The 17386-nt window shown below is 33.8% G+C and overlaps 1 protein-coding gene across 4 annotated transcripts in view; it reads left to right on the top strand.

The window, feature by feature from the left end:
- The window catches only part of ANGPT1 (angiopoietin 1), a 249051-nt gene that overhangs the window by 217263 nt on the left and 14402 nt on the right, over window positions 1-17386 (top strand). The gene's annotated exons all lie outside the window — the stretch shown is intronic.

Genomic DNA, 17386 nt, shown 5'->3' with positions numbered 1-17386 from the left:
ATCCGTCAGCTAATTTCTAAAATTAAATATACTCAAAGCATATATTCTAAGAGATAAAATGTTTCTTCTAATCCCATTTCTGTCTTTAAGAATCTGAATGGTAATGGACACATTATCTCATCTCTCTAGTTCTAAATTTTCTGTCTTATAAATTATTTGTAAAGCTTTTTGAAGCTCAGAAGTTATTTCTAGGATAGAATTACCTTTACGTATCGTATACAGTTCTTTTTTATTTTATGGCCTTCAATTCTTTGATAAGTGATTACATTTTGATCTCGTTAATAAATATTTCGATAAGAGTTTCCATTGGTTTAGGGCTTACAGCAACTTTTTACTTCTTATGAAAAAAAAAAGAGTAAAAAAAAAAAAGCATAAACACCATCACCCAAACAAATGCTTTAAAAAATAACAGATTATTTGTGAGGTCAGAGAAATGCTATGATCTACTGGGAAGAGCTCTGGAATGGAAATCAGAAGATGCGTTAGCTATTAAATAGTGAAATCTGGTTTCTAACTTGGAGCCATATGAGGAAAGAGATTCTGGGAAACATAGTTCCCAGGCTAACCAAGAGGACCCTAGCACAATGTAGCTATACCTTGAGCAAATCACCTATTACTTTTATACCCAAGTTTTTTATCTTTAAGTGGGAATAATATTCTCTCTCATATTATCTGTGTCATTCTGTTATAGGGACATATTCAAAAAGAACATGCAAACATACTTTGTATTGGACAAACTCAAATTTTGTGCAATGATGAAAGATATTTAGATATTTATAATTCACTTTTATTATACTCAACAAATTTATAATTGATTCAATGAAAACTTTAATTATATAACTATATAATCCACCTCAACACTGTCCCCAAAATAAATTTTACTGATCTATTTATTTATTTGGATTTGAGACTTAATCTAGCTTCACTTATTGCATCTGTAGACTTTTTAATTACCTTTTACCTAGAATAGTCCACTCTATACCCACCATTCATATTTTTGAAGAAACCAGGTCAGTTTTCCTCAGAAATATTTATTTCTGAATTTGTATGATTATTTATTTGTGATAAGATACAAATTAGATCTTTTTGATAAGAACGCTATGTAACCAATATCATGTCCTTCCCATTCTATCAAATCCAAAGAGGCAAAAGGTTAATTTGTCCCATTTTCAGTTAGGTTAAGTTTTATTCACTTGTTAAGGTTTTATTTTTTTGCTTCTGTTTTTGCAATGGAGTCTCTTACATAAAGTTCTTACAAAACATAATGTATAAAACACATAAAACCAATCTATTTTGGTTGAAGAAGTTGTGGGGCCTAGTACAATATCCGTTTGGCCCTCTCCTTGCTAGTGCCTCATATATTTGTAGAGCACAGTTTAAAAACCATTGTATCATATTATCATAATTAAAAATGTAAAGTGATGCTGAAGAGGAATTTTTCACTCAAATGACTAACCTTATAATCATCTCTTTGTTCTCCTTCTGTAGATATGCTTGCCCCATAGGCCAAAGGGCAGGGTGACCTCAAAATTAATGAAAGACTCATCCTCCTTTTTGCTTGTTCTGTCTAGATAGATATCAGATGTATTGCCTGAGCTCCTGTCTGAAAACCTTGCGCTTTGTAACTCTTTGTAACTTCCTGTAGCCCATAGCAACTCCAGCACTTTGTAACTCTTTGTAATTGCCTGAGACAAATTAACCAATGGCCAAATGTAACTGCATGGATAAACCCTATAAAAGTAAGGTTACCCCTGAGCTCGGGGCCCAGATCTCCAGAGCACCATCTCTTCTGGGACTACCGGCATAATAAACCTGAGTTCTCTAACTCTATGCTTGGTGGTGCTTGGATTCTTGCTGTTCTGATTTTGCAACAATTCTGCAACAGTGCCAATAAGAGATACATTTAGTTATACTACTTTCAAGTCTAAAAAGAAAAAGAAAAAGAAAATCACATTAAAAATTTCTAAATTTGTTAGAAAGGCACATATTTTATTAGATAAAGTGATTCTGCATGTTAATTATTTTCAGATTTTGGTTACAGTTATGCCCTGAAGTTAATTCTTTTGTAGTATTTATTAACTTGATTAGTAAATTTTTATTACAGATAGTATAATGACAAGCTTAAAGATAGCCCCTCCTTTTAACTAATAGAATATTTGTTTTTAGTAAAGTCTGTTTGATAATGTTTAACCATTTATAATGAACACCTTATATTACAGTTATAATCTTACGTTAATATTTATAATGCATAATTTGGGAATATTTTTCACATTTTATCTCTATGTTATTTGTTGGAGTCCTTTTTTTTTATTTTAATCATTAAAGTACCTTCAGTCCTTTTTTTTTATTTTAATCATTAAAGTATCTCTATGTTTTCTATGTATTTCAAGGACAAAACAAATTAGTGTGGATTGAAAGGAATTCTCTTGAACCTCCCATGTAAATTTAAACTGTGCATTTTTGTAGGTATTACAAAACTTGCTTCACTCTTTTCAGTGAAATATTTTTCATTCATCTGATCCTCTGGGCTCCATGGTCCTGGCTGGAACCAGTAGCAGATGTGTTGAAATGCTGAGATGCTGAGAGGAAAGTTATTTTTTACAGCATTCTTGGATTGATCAAGGTAGAGAAAGTATATATAGGGAATCTCCTGGCAGTTTCTACCCACTTGGACTTTTTAGCCCAGCATCAAACTCAGAGTTTTAAGTAGTTGTATTGTATTTTTAAATAATTTCTCCAGTTTGGGAGGTGTATTATTCTTATTGAGACTATTATTTTTTGTTGCATTTACATCATAAAACAGAGAAAAAATTGTTTTATTCAACAAAATTTATATTTTATACTCCTTGACTGAGACGACATATTCAAGAAGAAAGAGGTATGGTCTTACTAAGTCACTTTTTACCTTTTTCAGGATTTCTATGGGTCAGAAAAATCTCTTTACTTTAATGGAGATTAATGTAAATCTCTAGAGTCTTGTATTTTTCCAAGTTGACGAAAACAAATGCCCCAGTGCTGTTAGGTCCACAGATTCCCAGAAGATTCCTGATCCAGAATGAGTAATGCTGAGTGGGACTCAGACGATCGCTGTCCTAGAAACTTTTAAGCGGACAAAGGTTGCTAGAACCAGTTAGCACTGCCTCCAGGAAGTAGTCTAGGGAGATGTCATGTGATCCACTGTTCTGAGTCCTCCTAGTGCTATTCACCCTGAAAATATGAAAGCTGTATCTTCAATGAATGAAATGTTTGTTATTTTTTTATTATGTGTTATCCTAAAATAAAATGTCCACAGAGATTTCAGCATAGTCACATATGTATATGTTCATGCATGTATATACATGTGATGGAATAGGGGTGGGGGGAGGCAGACAGGCAGTTACAATGCCATGAACATAGTTAGCTTGCTAATAAAGACAAATATGGCATGAATAGCAGGACCTAACCAATTTGGAGAAGTTGGGAGGGCTTCTGAGGGGTAGTCTAAGTTAATATAAAAAGGGAAAATTAGAACTAGCTGGAGAAATGGTTTAGAATTGGAGATAGAGTGGAAATAGTATATGTAAAGGCTTAAGCATAGAGTGTAATGGAGTAATGACATGATACATGATACATGATACATAATGACATGATAAAGCATGATACTAAGAGCGAAAGAGAGCTAGACAACTAGTAATATCGGGAAGACTGCACTGGCAACTAGTGTCAGCCTCTGAAGGAAAACCATCTAAAATAGTCTGTTACCGCATCTCAATCAATGTTTAATTACTCTGTTCATTAAATACGAGCAACAGCAATGTGTAAGACATTGTGGATGAAACGAAACCTCACAGAACTCAACCTTTGTTATTCAAGAGCTTAACTTCTTTGCCTGACTTGATTCTCTTTATTTTTTAAGTCTTAGCTCGATCTATAGAGCTCCGCTCTTTCAGATTGGGTAAGGCTCCTTCTGTGTGCTCTCCCTGGGCTCTGTGCATATCTTTATCTGAGTCCTCATTCATTACGCTGGGTCGTAACTGGCTCTTCGTTGTTATCAGACTGCCGCAGGGATCTTTCAAAAATGTTTAGTATATGTCTGGAGAAGCACTTTCGAATAAATATGTGAAAAACATATCAAGAAAGATATTTTTATGCATTCAACAGACATAGCTGATTTTGACATAGATGCCAAAAATTCAGAGACCAGCAAGTCAAAATTTCTGTCCCCAGAGTTTTATGGTATATAATGGCTGATTATTATAGTTTTCATTAAAGAATTTTAATAAAATGCTCTGTCCTTTAGTTTCTTAGATTATTGCTGGGATGAGGCTTATTTTCCTGATCTATTCAACTGCTGGCTCTTCGGTTTATTTTCTTTACCCACATTAAATATGCAAGAATTTCTATATTGTATCATGCCAAGGAAACAAAACAAAATATTAATAAGATAGACACACACCTTTTCCCTAGACTGACTGAATCTGGAAAAGGATGCTATGTTACTGTCACCGATAAGTAGTTTTGGGTTACAAGGTCTAAGTACTCTGCCTAGTGATAGCTCCACTAGGTGAGTGTAAATTTTGATTTCACAAAACTCATGGGTGAATAACAGAGCTTATCAGAAAGTATAAGATTTAGTTCATCATATTTTTAAGTAAAAATTTCAAAATTATGAAAATAACAATATAAAATATGAATTTCCCTATAATTTACTTGAGCAATGCTTTTTCTCTCTAGATGATTTATTTCTTTTACAAAACCCTTTATCCATTTCCACTATAAACATCACAAAACATTTTAAATAATTATGCTAAGTATCAAGACTAGATGCAACAACTGCAAACTCTGTGTTCATAGTAGCATCATAATATGCAACTTTAACTAATATAAGTATTTACTCCATTCTGAATATTTGCAGTGGTTAAGTATGTCTCTTTTGGCACAAACATCACAAATACCAGTATTTATGCTGACCTGTTCATTCTCTATTAAAATAATCAAAAGCACTATTTTATTACGTGCCTCAGAAGCTCAAATAAACAGCTGGATAAAGAATAATTTTGGTCTAATTCATTTTTAGGCCATAAATGAAAAACAACTTCCCTTTTCTCACATACCCTCATGATCAATTCCAGAAAAAATTTTCTAGATGTTCATTATATAAACAACTGGAGGTCACATAATTGTTATAAAATAATTATTTTAATTAACTATGCCTGAAAAATAACAGATATGATTAAAGATCAAACGAATAGTTTGTGTCTATTTATAATCTGATTTTTAAAGTACACATAGTGTTCTTAGCAGAAAAATTACATCTGAATATTATACAATTCTTTAACATCCCCTAACCTAGAAAACATGCTGATAATTAGAGACATTAAGTCAATATTTTCTTGGCTTGTTAATCCATATTATTTCATCCCTCTCTTAACTGGATATAGTTTCACTTTAATTTATATAACTTCACTAAAATTACTTTCTTAAAAGTTGTTATAATTGTTTTGAAACCAGGGACTGCATTCATTCGTTATCCAGCTGGCCAGCCAGCCACCAAACATTTATCATGTTGCTACTATTCCCTTGGTATTATTCAGTCCAAACTTGAGGGTTCATACAGTCAATGAGGGTGTTTGTTTAGAGCGCAGATTTTTGAGTCACACATTCAGAGATCCTGATCCTGCGCTAGGACCTAGATATAACAATCCTACCAAGTATACACAGGTGATGCCAATGCAGAAATAACACTTTAATGACACTGAAAGGAGACACTGTGCTTGCTGGTCTTGTCCGGCCAAGAGTCAAGGAGATGGAAGAAAACATGGGATAGTTGGCTTGGAACAGAACTTTTAGCTACAAAATGTTTTAGCACGCCTGCTTGAGTTTTATTTTTTGTTGTTGTTTTGTTTAGTTTTGTTTGGAATCACGGGCCTTTTTTAAAAAATTGATAGCACTATGGAGCCTCTCCCTAGAATAAATGAAGAAAACAAAATTTTGCTTATATTTGTGTGCGATTCAACTCCATGCTCTGGGTAAGGACCCTTGGAATTAGGCTATAGTTGGGCACCAAAGAAAAAATGGTTAATTGACTGGGGTTGAGGATGGATGGGGTCCATTGGATGAGAGTAAATGAGGTTCAAAAAAGCCTTCCTAGAGGAAATCCTTAAGGATTTGTCAAATACAAGTAAGTGTTTGTGAGGGAGGTCTGGAAGATGGTGCCCAAAGGAGGAGGGTCTTAATATTCTAGCTAGAAGGAGCAAAAAAACCTAGGAGTGGGAGAGAGCCTGTCTTAGCTAGAGAATAGAAGCATCTGGTTATGTTCTCTGTGCTGTAGAAAATAGACGGCCATATTCCATGATAAGGATTTTGGACTCTATCATATACTAATTGTGGGGAGAAATAAGCCCCACATAATGATTTTGGTCAACAAAAGAGTCTACTTATTCACACTGGAGCCTTATTTGTAGAACTTAAACAACATATTGTTCAAATACAATAAGAACAAGTATTTCCTCTTTGCAAAAAAACCTCCGACAATACCTCTCAATGGTTTTCAACATTCTGCTCACCCTTTCCTCTCTGTCTTCCCCTGGGAGATACTAGAAAGAAAGTTTCTTGCTTCTTTAAACAGAAATAAAAATGAGAAGGAAGCTGCCTCCCTTGAACTTGTTTATACTAAAAAACAACACCAATTTCAATCACAAGTTTTACAAGGACTTGACTTAATTTTTAGTAAAAAAGCAAACTCATAAACTCTTTGAGATGGCCATCAGCCTGGTCTTTTAGGCACCAGAGGAGGGTCTGGTCAGTGAGCTGCTCAATCAGAGCTGACTCTGTCAGCCACATATGATGCCAAGGGAATGGAAATATGTTTAAGGGACCATCTGTATTTTTTACAGGGGTCTTAGCACCATGTAATTCATTTAGGCACTAAATTTTTTAAAATGTATTCTTAGAAAAAGAAAGGGATACTGGAAGAATTATATTTTATTTAGAACTAAAAACAGAATCACTACAGCACATATTTCTGAACTTTGGGAAGTGTGATTTCATTGTCACAGATTTTGTGAAAATAGGTTTTGTTTCATTTATTTTAATTTGCAGACTAGAATGTATTCTCTCAGCACTATGCAAAGGCACTCAAAGATAACAGTATGTAAATTCGGTAATTTCTTTGGAGGAAGAATTTGTCATGAGTTTTAAGCATGTGTGATTTTCATGTCATTGAGAAACACTGAGAACTGTATTTTACTGAGTTTTGAAACTAGGGTCACTGCTAACAATGTTCCCAGTGTCTAGGTTTGGAGGAGACCTGGGTGGCTGATGAACTCATTCTTATCAAAGTTCTGCATGATACTAATGTTTATGAGTCAAGGGAGGGACATCAAAATGTATGCCTTCAAAACGTAAATAGATGAAAAATTAAATAGATGAAATATATACATGTATAACAAAGCTAATACATAAAATAACCATAACAGAACTAGAAGATGAATGAAACTGGATTTTTCTGAAATTTCTCACTATTTGGGCTGAACTTTTCTTTAACGCTGGAAATTTATCTTTTTTATGTGCAGCACAGATTTCCATGATGCTTGCTATCTCAAGCATTTTTTTCATGCTTGTATAACATAGCTACCTTGGGGCATCTGAGGCTTAAGTAACAAATAAGATAGTGTAATCAATCCTTCTTAGCATAATGATGAGGTTAATGTATACAAATTCTGGTAGTTCTCCAATTATCCAATTCCATCTGGGAACAAATGATGCCAGATAAGATGCAATGTGATAAAGAAAGCTTTCAGGAAATAGAGATGAGAATCAAAAGAAGGTTGGCGTGGGTGATCTTTTCAGGAATTTTTTCCCAGTATCAACTATGGGTAAAAAAGAAAAAAAGGGCACATGCTGTATTCAGCCAATTTATTACCTGGCAAGAAAAATCTAGGGTTCTCAAAAGACTGGAATTTTAATTTATTAAAGAATAAACATTTGAATTAAAGGATTGTTATTCAGGTATCTGAATTTGAAATAAAGTAGACATTACACTAGGTAGTCGGTCAGCAAATAGCATTTTAGTTCCTAGTTCTTTGTACTTGGTATTTGCTTTCTCTATATAAAACGGAAAAAAAAAAAAAACTTTCAAAGAAAATAGGGCCTCATGGATCTGAGAAAATTGGTCTTTTTCATATTTAATTTCTCTAGTTTATTACCTACATGCATGTCTTAATTAGCTGCATCTCTATCTCATTATTTGCATCACTCACATTATGGTTATGTATGTCTATCAATGTCATTCACATTGATACTTGTTTAATTTAGATTAGGTCATTCATATAACTCATGTTTACTGAGCTACTATGTATTTTATGGTTATTGGTTAGGGGAGTTTGGTTTCTTTATTTTTTTAATTAATATTCATCAAGTATTAATCTACATGTGACTGTCTTTGTAAGGACTTTATTACCTCATTTAATATTCACAATGTTAGAAGTACATTACTGTTCTTTGAACTATTTCCCAGATGAGACAAATGAGTATCAGAAAGGGAAGAGCTAGGTTGCAAGCTCAGACAGTCAAGCTCTAAACTCTGTTCCATTGTTCTGTCTCTCGAGACTGAAATATATATGACAGTCTTACTCTTCTGAAGCTAATGCTTTTTATTATCTATCTATCTATCATCTATCTATCTATCTATCTATCTATCTATCTATCTATCTATCTATCATCTATCATCTATCTATCTATCTATTTTTGTGGAGAGTGGAGAGTGGAAGGAAAAAAAGGAAGAATTTTGGGTAATGACTTTATTGTCAGTTATTTTCTTCATTTATACTTACTTTTTGCCAAATCACCTATATCTGCTTATTTTTATGTCTTTTTTTTTTTTTGGTATTTATAAATCTTTATTATATCCTTACTTCTCGATTAGTCAAATTGTACATTATTGTTTTCTAATCTTTCTACTCACACCCTCTTTTCTTTTGAACTTTTTCTACTACTCATAGATTTATATCTACATACATGCAGATCATTCTCATACAACTGTCTTTTATAGGCATTTATTTACTCATTTTTTCATAGGTGCATTGACTTTGCTTCATATATTGTACTACTATTTTCTTACATACTCATTGACAGGCTCTTGCAAATAAGTAAATAATTCTATTTACTTATGGATGATGGAGTAACAGGATTTATCTCCAGCATATGAAAAAAACAGTGTTGCACATCATAACACAGACTTAGAGCCTCCTCCAACAAAAACCACAGTCCTAAGATTCAACATTGGAAAACAAACCCTTTCTCCTCTAACAAGGAAGATAAAGCTTTTAAAACAGATTTTTTACATGAATGCCTAGGTTCTGGAGGGAATTATGCAATAGAATGGACACATGTATAGATATAGGTCTTTTTGTAAAACTTGATGTTCTCATTTCTCACATCGACACCCTAGTATTTATTGGAATGGGTTATTCTCTGAGTGATTCCTTCACATGTCTTTTGGCAGCAACAAACTAGTTCCATCCTCATTATAGCAGGGTCCCAACATGATTTGAGTAGACCATTAGGTCATTAATATTGAACATATTTTAAATCAGGAAAAAATGCCCATAGGGCTTGAATTGTAAACCATAATTGTATTATTATAATTAAAATGATACTACATATGAACCGTCTCTTGAGATAAATAAAACTTAAATTCTAATCAATTTGAACTCTTAGTTCATAATCAACTCAATAAATATTTATTGAATGCCTGTTATGTATGTAGTATCTGGCATTCACAAAAATGGTTAAGACATGAATACTTCTTATTAAGAGTTTAACAGTCTGGTGAGGAAGAAAAGGCACATATATAAATAATAATAGTACAGTAGATAAAAAGAGAGTAGCTATAAGCGAAACAGTTTATTTGTGCAATGACAGTTTAGAGGAGAAAGAAGAGAGAATACTTCTTGTATAATATTTGAGCTTGTCTTGAAGAATGACTGATTTTGGACTTGTGAAGATAGGGAAAAAGGGGTCAGTTCAGTAAAGCTCTGGTCATTTATAAGCACAGGATGCACTTGGACAGTCCTGAAGCTAAAGAGAACAAAATGTTCCCCTTGAAGATATCATTTTGAAAAAAAAAATTAGAAAATATTATTTAGCTAGATGATATAATTTTCATATGTTAGCAAAATCTAATTTAAGGCTCACGTCTCCTCTTGTGCTAAGATAAATTTATACCTTTATCTCAAGGCTTTCAATTCTAGTAATTTTCACTGTAGAACTCTGAATAATGAGGCGGGGGAAGCATTTCATGAAAACAAAGAATTTCAGCTTTAAATACTAAGAGAATAAAGGAACAAAAATCTACCTTAAATGTTTAGTATCGAAATAAATTTATTGTCTTTGTTTTTACTTGATGCTTCCAACACATTCCAATAACTGATGGAATCTCCTTTCTTTCTTATCTTTTATTTTTTTTTAATGTTAGATAACCACACATCTTAATTGTGCTATGAATTTCAAAACTTTTTATTGAAAATATTCTCCTTGTTCATCTCCACAGCCCCAAAACTAATCTCTTCCACTAACTTTTTGAGCAGTTTAGCATCTCCTGGATTTTCCCCATGCCCTTTTTATACAATACTAATTATTTGTACACCTCCCAATGATGTCTTCGTAGTGCTAAACAAATGCTAATCTTGCTAGAAGTCTATAGTAAGGCAACTCTTCTTTAATGTACATTGACCAGAGAAATATTCTTTATTTTCATCAGAGATGCCACGTGTATTATTTAAACTCAGTACCAAAAGACATGCTCTGATATCCCTCTTTGTGGAAGGTGCCCAGCCCTTTTGACAGCATGGTGGCAAGGCAAGGGTGGGTGGTTAAAGCAGAGACAGCCATGGAGCAGCAACCAAGGCAGCAATGTTGGGAAACTATGTCAGATTGAGGCATTGCTACCAGGCTCTGAAAGAGAACTATGGGGGTCATTTTGCGTTTTCTTCAAGTGATTGTGAGAAAGACAAACTAGTTCCATATGGTGGCAGGGAAAGAGCTCAGAGCCAAAATAAAATCTGCTCAGCTTGTCAGTATGTAAGACATTAAAGTTCAGATATCTGAAAGTCTGTCTACTGTTTAAAAGAACTGAGGCCAAGCTACAATTTGTCATACATATAACTCCCACTGCCTTGAGTAATGAAAGAGACTCTTGCCCACCCCACCCCACCCCCAATACAGTGAAAATATAAAAATATGAGAAGTATGACAATCTCTTAAGTAGACAAAATTAGTGAGAAACTGGATGCATGAGATTGGGCTGCCTATTTTAAAGAAAAGAAAGTAATAGAATTACTTGCAGAATACATAGTTGTACTTTGAAGCCTGCTCTTCCATAGCAGAACTCACTATTGTCTTATATTCATTAAGAAATGTGATTTAAGCTTTTTATGTATTAAGATTTCTTTAACTTTTAAAATTTTTTTAACTTTTTGACCACCTTCACTCATTTCTCCCTCTGCCCACCCTCACCTTTGGCAACCACCAATCTATTCTCTGTATCAATGAGCTCGATTTTGTTTTGTTTTAAGATTCCACATATAAGAAAGACCATACAGTATTTGTTGTTCTCTTTCTGGCTTATTTCACTTAGCTCAATACCCTCATAGCCCATCTATGTTGTCACAAATGGCAAGATTTTATTCTTATTTATGGCTGAATAATATTTAATTGTATATATGTACCACATCTTCTTTATCCATTCATCCATCTATAGATACTTAGGTTGTTTCCATATCTTGACTATTTTAAATAGTACTGCAATGAACATGGAGACGTGGAGAAAAAGGAACACTCGTGATTGTTGGTGGGATTATAAATTGGTGCAGCCACTACAGAAAATAGTATGGAGATTCCTCAAAAAATTAAAAATAGGACTACCATATGGCCCAACAATTTTACTTCTGGGTGTTTATCTAAGAAAATGAAAACACTAACTCAGAAAGATATATGCATCTCCCTGATCATAGAATTTCTATAAATGAGAGAAAAAGAGAAATTACATTTTCATCGAGCATGGCTAGATAATCATGACTGATTTCAATGTGCATTTTTCTGTTTCATTTTCCATTAAGATGCTAATTGAAACAATAAACATGCTCACATTCTTTACAGTCATTGATCAAATGATACTTATAAGTTTTTTCTTTAATTAGGAAAAAAGTGGGTTTAAAAGGATGAACCATGAGTTTATGGCTGCCTTTTTGGTGACATTTAATTGCATTCTTCAGAGTTTTGCTGTTCTTTTATGGCATCTTCCATATTTTTGTACCTAAGTCAAATACTTTGCTCTGGAATAACATTTGGTTCTTATATGCTACCTCATCATCCTTCTTGCAAGTCATGTCTACACTGGCTGAAGATAAGAAATAAATGTCCAGGATTCCCGTGGTGTTACTTTGTGGGAAGTCTTCTCTCTAATGACTCACACCTCAAGTTCTTTTTCACTAGAGTCAAATGCAAAGCTAACTTTGGCCTTTTTATATATTGACTTTTCTTTTGTAAAGCAGAGGTCCATTTGGAAGAACTGTTAGCAAAATAGAGAGAGTTATGGATAGTTAAATGTACAAAAGGACTTTAGAAATTAGCCAGAACCCCTATTAAAGAGAACCACCTAAATATTCTATTTGAACCCAATTTAAATGTTTCTTATCTAATTACAAAAATTTCTTGGCATTGATGAAAGGCTAGCCCCTACTTTCCCTGTATCTAATAACCAGATGTGGTTGTAGGCTTTGGATCAATAATTGACCTTCTGTACTAGCTAAATAGCTGCTCAGGAAGAATGAACTCCTTAACTGCTCAGAGGACCCATCCTTGACTGCACAGTAGCTCCCAGAATCCTTGTGAAATTCCACAGTAGTATAGTTGTCCTCATTTGTAAACTTCTTAAAGTAATGTTGAGAAAAATTATTTTTATGATATGTCATCTCTGTTTCCCAGTGCAAGAGAATAACTGTCCACTAAGGTGCCAGTTCCTTAGGGGAGCGTAGCATCTCTTCTGTAGCATGCTAAGGATAAAGACATGGGGAGGTGATTACTCCTGTATATAAATTACAATTTCTACTCAGTCTTGTACAGTGATAATTCATTATTCTTCAAAATATTTGTCCCTTCTACTTTTAAATCATAGGAACCAGTATGTCTCAATGTTTATATTTACTATTTTAGGACTCTTCTCTGGTTCTGCTTCTTGTTTTAAAGATTCTTAATCTGGTCAGGACCTTAAGGAAATATTTTTATACCTTATTAGGCTTTTTTCTTTAAAAAACAATTTTAGTTGAAAGATTTACCTTAAGCATGTTTTTATTTTGAGTTTATTCTACGATATCAGTTTGCTGTGCATATAATACAAATAAATCATTCAATAAAACACAAGAATTAACAGGAATTAAGACATAGCATTTCTTCCTTTATTCTATTTGTGTAATACATCGAACATGTTTTTATATTCTGGAGTCTTCAAGAGAATGATATGAAAAAAAGAACTGGAAAGAATATTAAGAGGGATATAGAAATGTGTGTGTGTGTGTGTGTGTGTGTGTGTGTGTGTGTGTGTGTGTGTGTAATTATTAAGTAGGATGGCAAGAAGTGGGATCTTGAGTACTTAATTAAATGAGATATAAAACTATCCCTCTGAAAACATGGGCCAGATATATTTTGATTATTAGGGTTATTAATCTTTGAGTTTGCTTTTACTTGCTACCTTCAGCCTACTGAAAATCAGTTACTTAGCAGACCGTCATTCATTTATTCAATGAGTATTGAGCCCCTCTTCTGTATCAGATACTGTTCTGGATTCTGCTGATTCAAAAATGAGTAAGACACAGTTTATGCCTCAAGGGACTCACAGCTTATTATGGGAGAGAATAAGTAAAACCACAACTAAAATATACACAGTAAGTGTTATTATGAAAGTTATCTATCTGCTGTTCTTTGAGATTTACTTGAAATTAATCTTAAAGGATGAATAGGATTTCAGCAACTATTCAAAGCTGGAAAGGGCCTTCTAAGAAGAAGAGACAGCACATGTAAGTGTACAGTGCTTTAAGGGAATAAGTGATTGCTAAGTCTGGAGGATGATGTATGTGTGCAGGGAATAACAACATGAGAGGTGTGTGTGTGGCGGGCGGGGGGTATGGCAGAGGTATGTTGAACAAAGTAGAAGAGGAATAGATATTCAAAATCCTGTAAACCACGGTAAGGAGTTTGAACTTTATCTTCTACAGTTTGAGAGAACACAGAGATTTTAAACAGAGTAGAGGAATGTTGGGATGCATGTTTTTGAATGAACTACATGGAGCATGGATTTTAGAGGGAAGGGGTCGGAGCAAGACTCAAGGCATTGAGGTCAGTTGTAATACTTATACAATAATACAGAGAAAAGCTGCCAGAACTAGAAGACTGACCTTCAAATCTTGATTAAATAGATTAGGAAAAATGTCTGTATTCACAGACCTTAATATACATCATTGATGAGGTCCATAGAGGTGAAAGTTGGGGAAAAAACATTGTAGATTTTATTCTAACCCTAACATATATACTTAGATACTTATTTAGAGATACATAAAGTTACTCTTAGACTTATGACAATTGATGATATAGTCATACAATAGCTTCTAAATAATGCTGGAGAAGAATAAGTAATGGCATGAGAAAATGGTCATCAAATTATATATAAAAAGCATGTTATAAAGAAACATGTAAACTATGCTTTCATTTGTATTTATACATGAGGAGAAACTGCTTTGAAGGGTACAAAACTGACATAAGTGATTACCTCTAGAAAGGTAGATGAGATGGGGTTAAGGGAAAAAACTTTTTATACATCGTTTGGGATTTTCATAAGAATATGCTCAGATATAATATGTATACTTAAAAAAATAGTATTTTCTATTTTGAAAGGGAAAACAAGGAAAAGACTAAATGTATATAAACCATAATGTCGAGCATAATTATATTCAGAGATGAGATTTGGGTTAATTTTTATTTCCTTCTTTTTGTTTTTCTCTACTTCCCAAATCTATAATTATGCATTCTTATTGCCTTGGTAATGCAGAGGAAACATTGTATATTATGAGTCTTGAACTATAATCTCATGTGAAAGATAAAAGTATAAACTATCCCTAGCACATAGAAGTCGTTTAATGTCAGCTGAACATTTGTGCTGAATTGCTTGTAAAAGACACTGTAGAAAATTGTTGTGTCCTGGAAAGTCTGTTTTCCTATTAGTGAGCTTAAAGCTATTGCAGGGAAAATGGTACTGACTTATCTTAAGAAAGAAGAAAGAACATTATCACAAATCATAGAGAAGCAAGAATCAGAATTGGAGTTAGCATTACTCATCCAAGAGCACTTGTGAGCTAAACGCACCTGGTCCCAGTGGAGTAGATGTCGGGCTAATAGTCACAGCTACTTTATTTTGGAATCATCCATCTTACTCTGACTCTGATTCCATGTACACTGTTTAAGCAACTTTTCTAACTATAATTTGGCTTTCTGTATGAAATTCTAAGGAGACCAGGAGGCTGGACCCCCACATGATCTTATTTTGACCCAACAAACGTCTCCCTTAGTTTTGTGAGTGTGTATTTATCTCTGAGAGACTGAAAAAGTGATCAAATTAAAACTTCAAACCAGATCTGGAAGGTGGCAAGTTTACCCAGTAATGTGCCCTAGGACCCCTATTGGTGACCATCCCCTGCATTTCCCTGGTGAAACCCACCTCCATATGAGCTGCCTGCAGACTAAAATGTGAATTAACACTTCAAAAAAATTCTCCAATCTTGCATCATCAATGACTTTTACCCTGCCCTTCAGTTTTAACATGTAAGCTTGTGTGTGATACTTCAGCATTAGAAGCTTCCTTGTAGCCTACTGTTAACTACAAGCTCTAGTAATCACCAAAGCCAAGAAAACTAGATGAGGGTTTAATTATTGTATATTTTGCTCTGACTCAAAAAGTCTTTGTAAAATGCTTTGGCACAAACATACATAAGTGCTGTTATTTGCTAAAAATAATATCAAATCTCACAAGACGATAATGAGACATATACATATACTACTACTTAGGTACAAATATAAGTCAATTTTATATGTGTATATATGAATATGTATATATATGTATATACATATGAATTGATCTTTATTTTTTTCTGTTTAATAATAATGTAAAATTTTGTTCAGAGCTGGCCTAAGTCTTCGTAACGTCTCACTCATACAAAGGTATTGATTATCCACTAACTATACTCTGGGTTGGTAGGATTCATAAATATGAGTAGGCACAGAAGTGGTCACATACATGAATTTGTAGAGAATATTGGTGGTGATTTTGATGAGGTCAAAGGAGCGGAGTATTAGGTAGAGTGAGGTAGGGGATAAAGTCGACCAGAGAGACCTTGGATATCAAACCAACACTACTGATGACCCAAGCTTAGTTATCCTGGGCTCCGAGGAGCCACTGAATAAATGCGAGTTTGCATTTATTCAAAGTGCCCAGCTGGATGTGAAAGCCACATGTAGTATCAACAGGAAATCCTCAGACATCAGACAGGGAACTACATTAGGCAACTGTTGTGATTTGTACACTAGTTTTTAAATTCGAGACCAAGATCTTTCAAAACGTTCTTATTGGACAGTCTGCAAAGAGTTCCCTGAGATGCTGGTGGAAAGCACAAGTTCCTAGCCCCAGGGAAAAGGCCTTTTTTATAAATGATTTGTTATATGTACAACCGTTGGAAAGCCCATGATCTAGGTTAATGTAGATTTTATCCAAGAAATATTTCTATAGAGTAAGGTAAGTTCCTTGAAGAATGCCATATTTGAAGTTAAACTATTGGGATATTTGAACTTAATTTTAGGATTACCACAAGAATGCAAGCCTTCAAGGGCATGATTTTTGTTTGTTTGTTTTGTTTGCTGCTATGTCTTATGTGGTTAGAACAATTTCTGGAATAGAGTATGTGCTCAATAAACATTTGTCCAGGGAATGCGTAATGATTAAGAATCTGGATTTTACAAATACAACTAAGTTCCAGCTTATTTAGCATCTCTAAGCCTTGCTATGCAAAATGGGAATATTGATGCCTATATCACAGAATTTAATGTAAAAATTAAATTTAATAACAGCAGAAAAGCATTTAGCAGAGTACTTGGCACAGAGCAAGTCCTTGATCAATGAGAATTGTTATTCATATTGCTATTAATAATAATGTTTAACACAACACCAGTATTCAAAATTAACACAGTGGTATGTGATAGTGACACTCTAAAAGGCATTTTTTAGAGATTAATACTTGTAATAATAAAATAAATCCATCTTCCTTTTGTTGATCCTACATTGTTAGAGAACCATATGAGTTTG

This window comes from Pteropus vampyrus, unplaced genomic scaffold, assembly GCF_000151845.1.
Source record: "Pteropus vampyrus isolate Shadow unplaced genomic scaffold, Pvam_2.0 Scaffold149, whole genome shotgun sequence".
In the NCBI taxonomy this organism is placed as follows: domain Eukaryota; kingdom Metazoa; phylum Chordata; class Mammalia; order Chiroptera; family Pteropodidae; genus Pteropus; species Pteropus vampyrus.
This window is presented reverse-complemented; position numbering and strand designations above follow the sequence as displayed.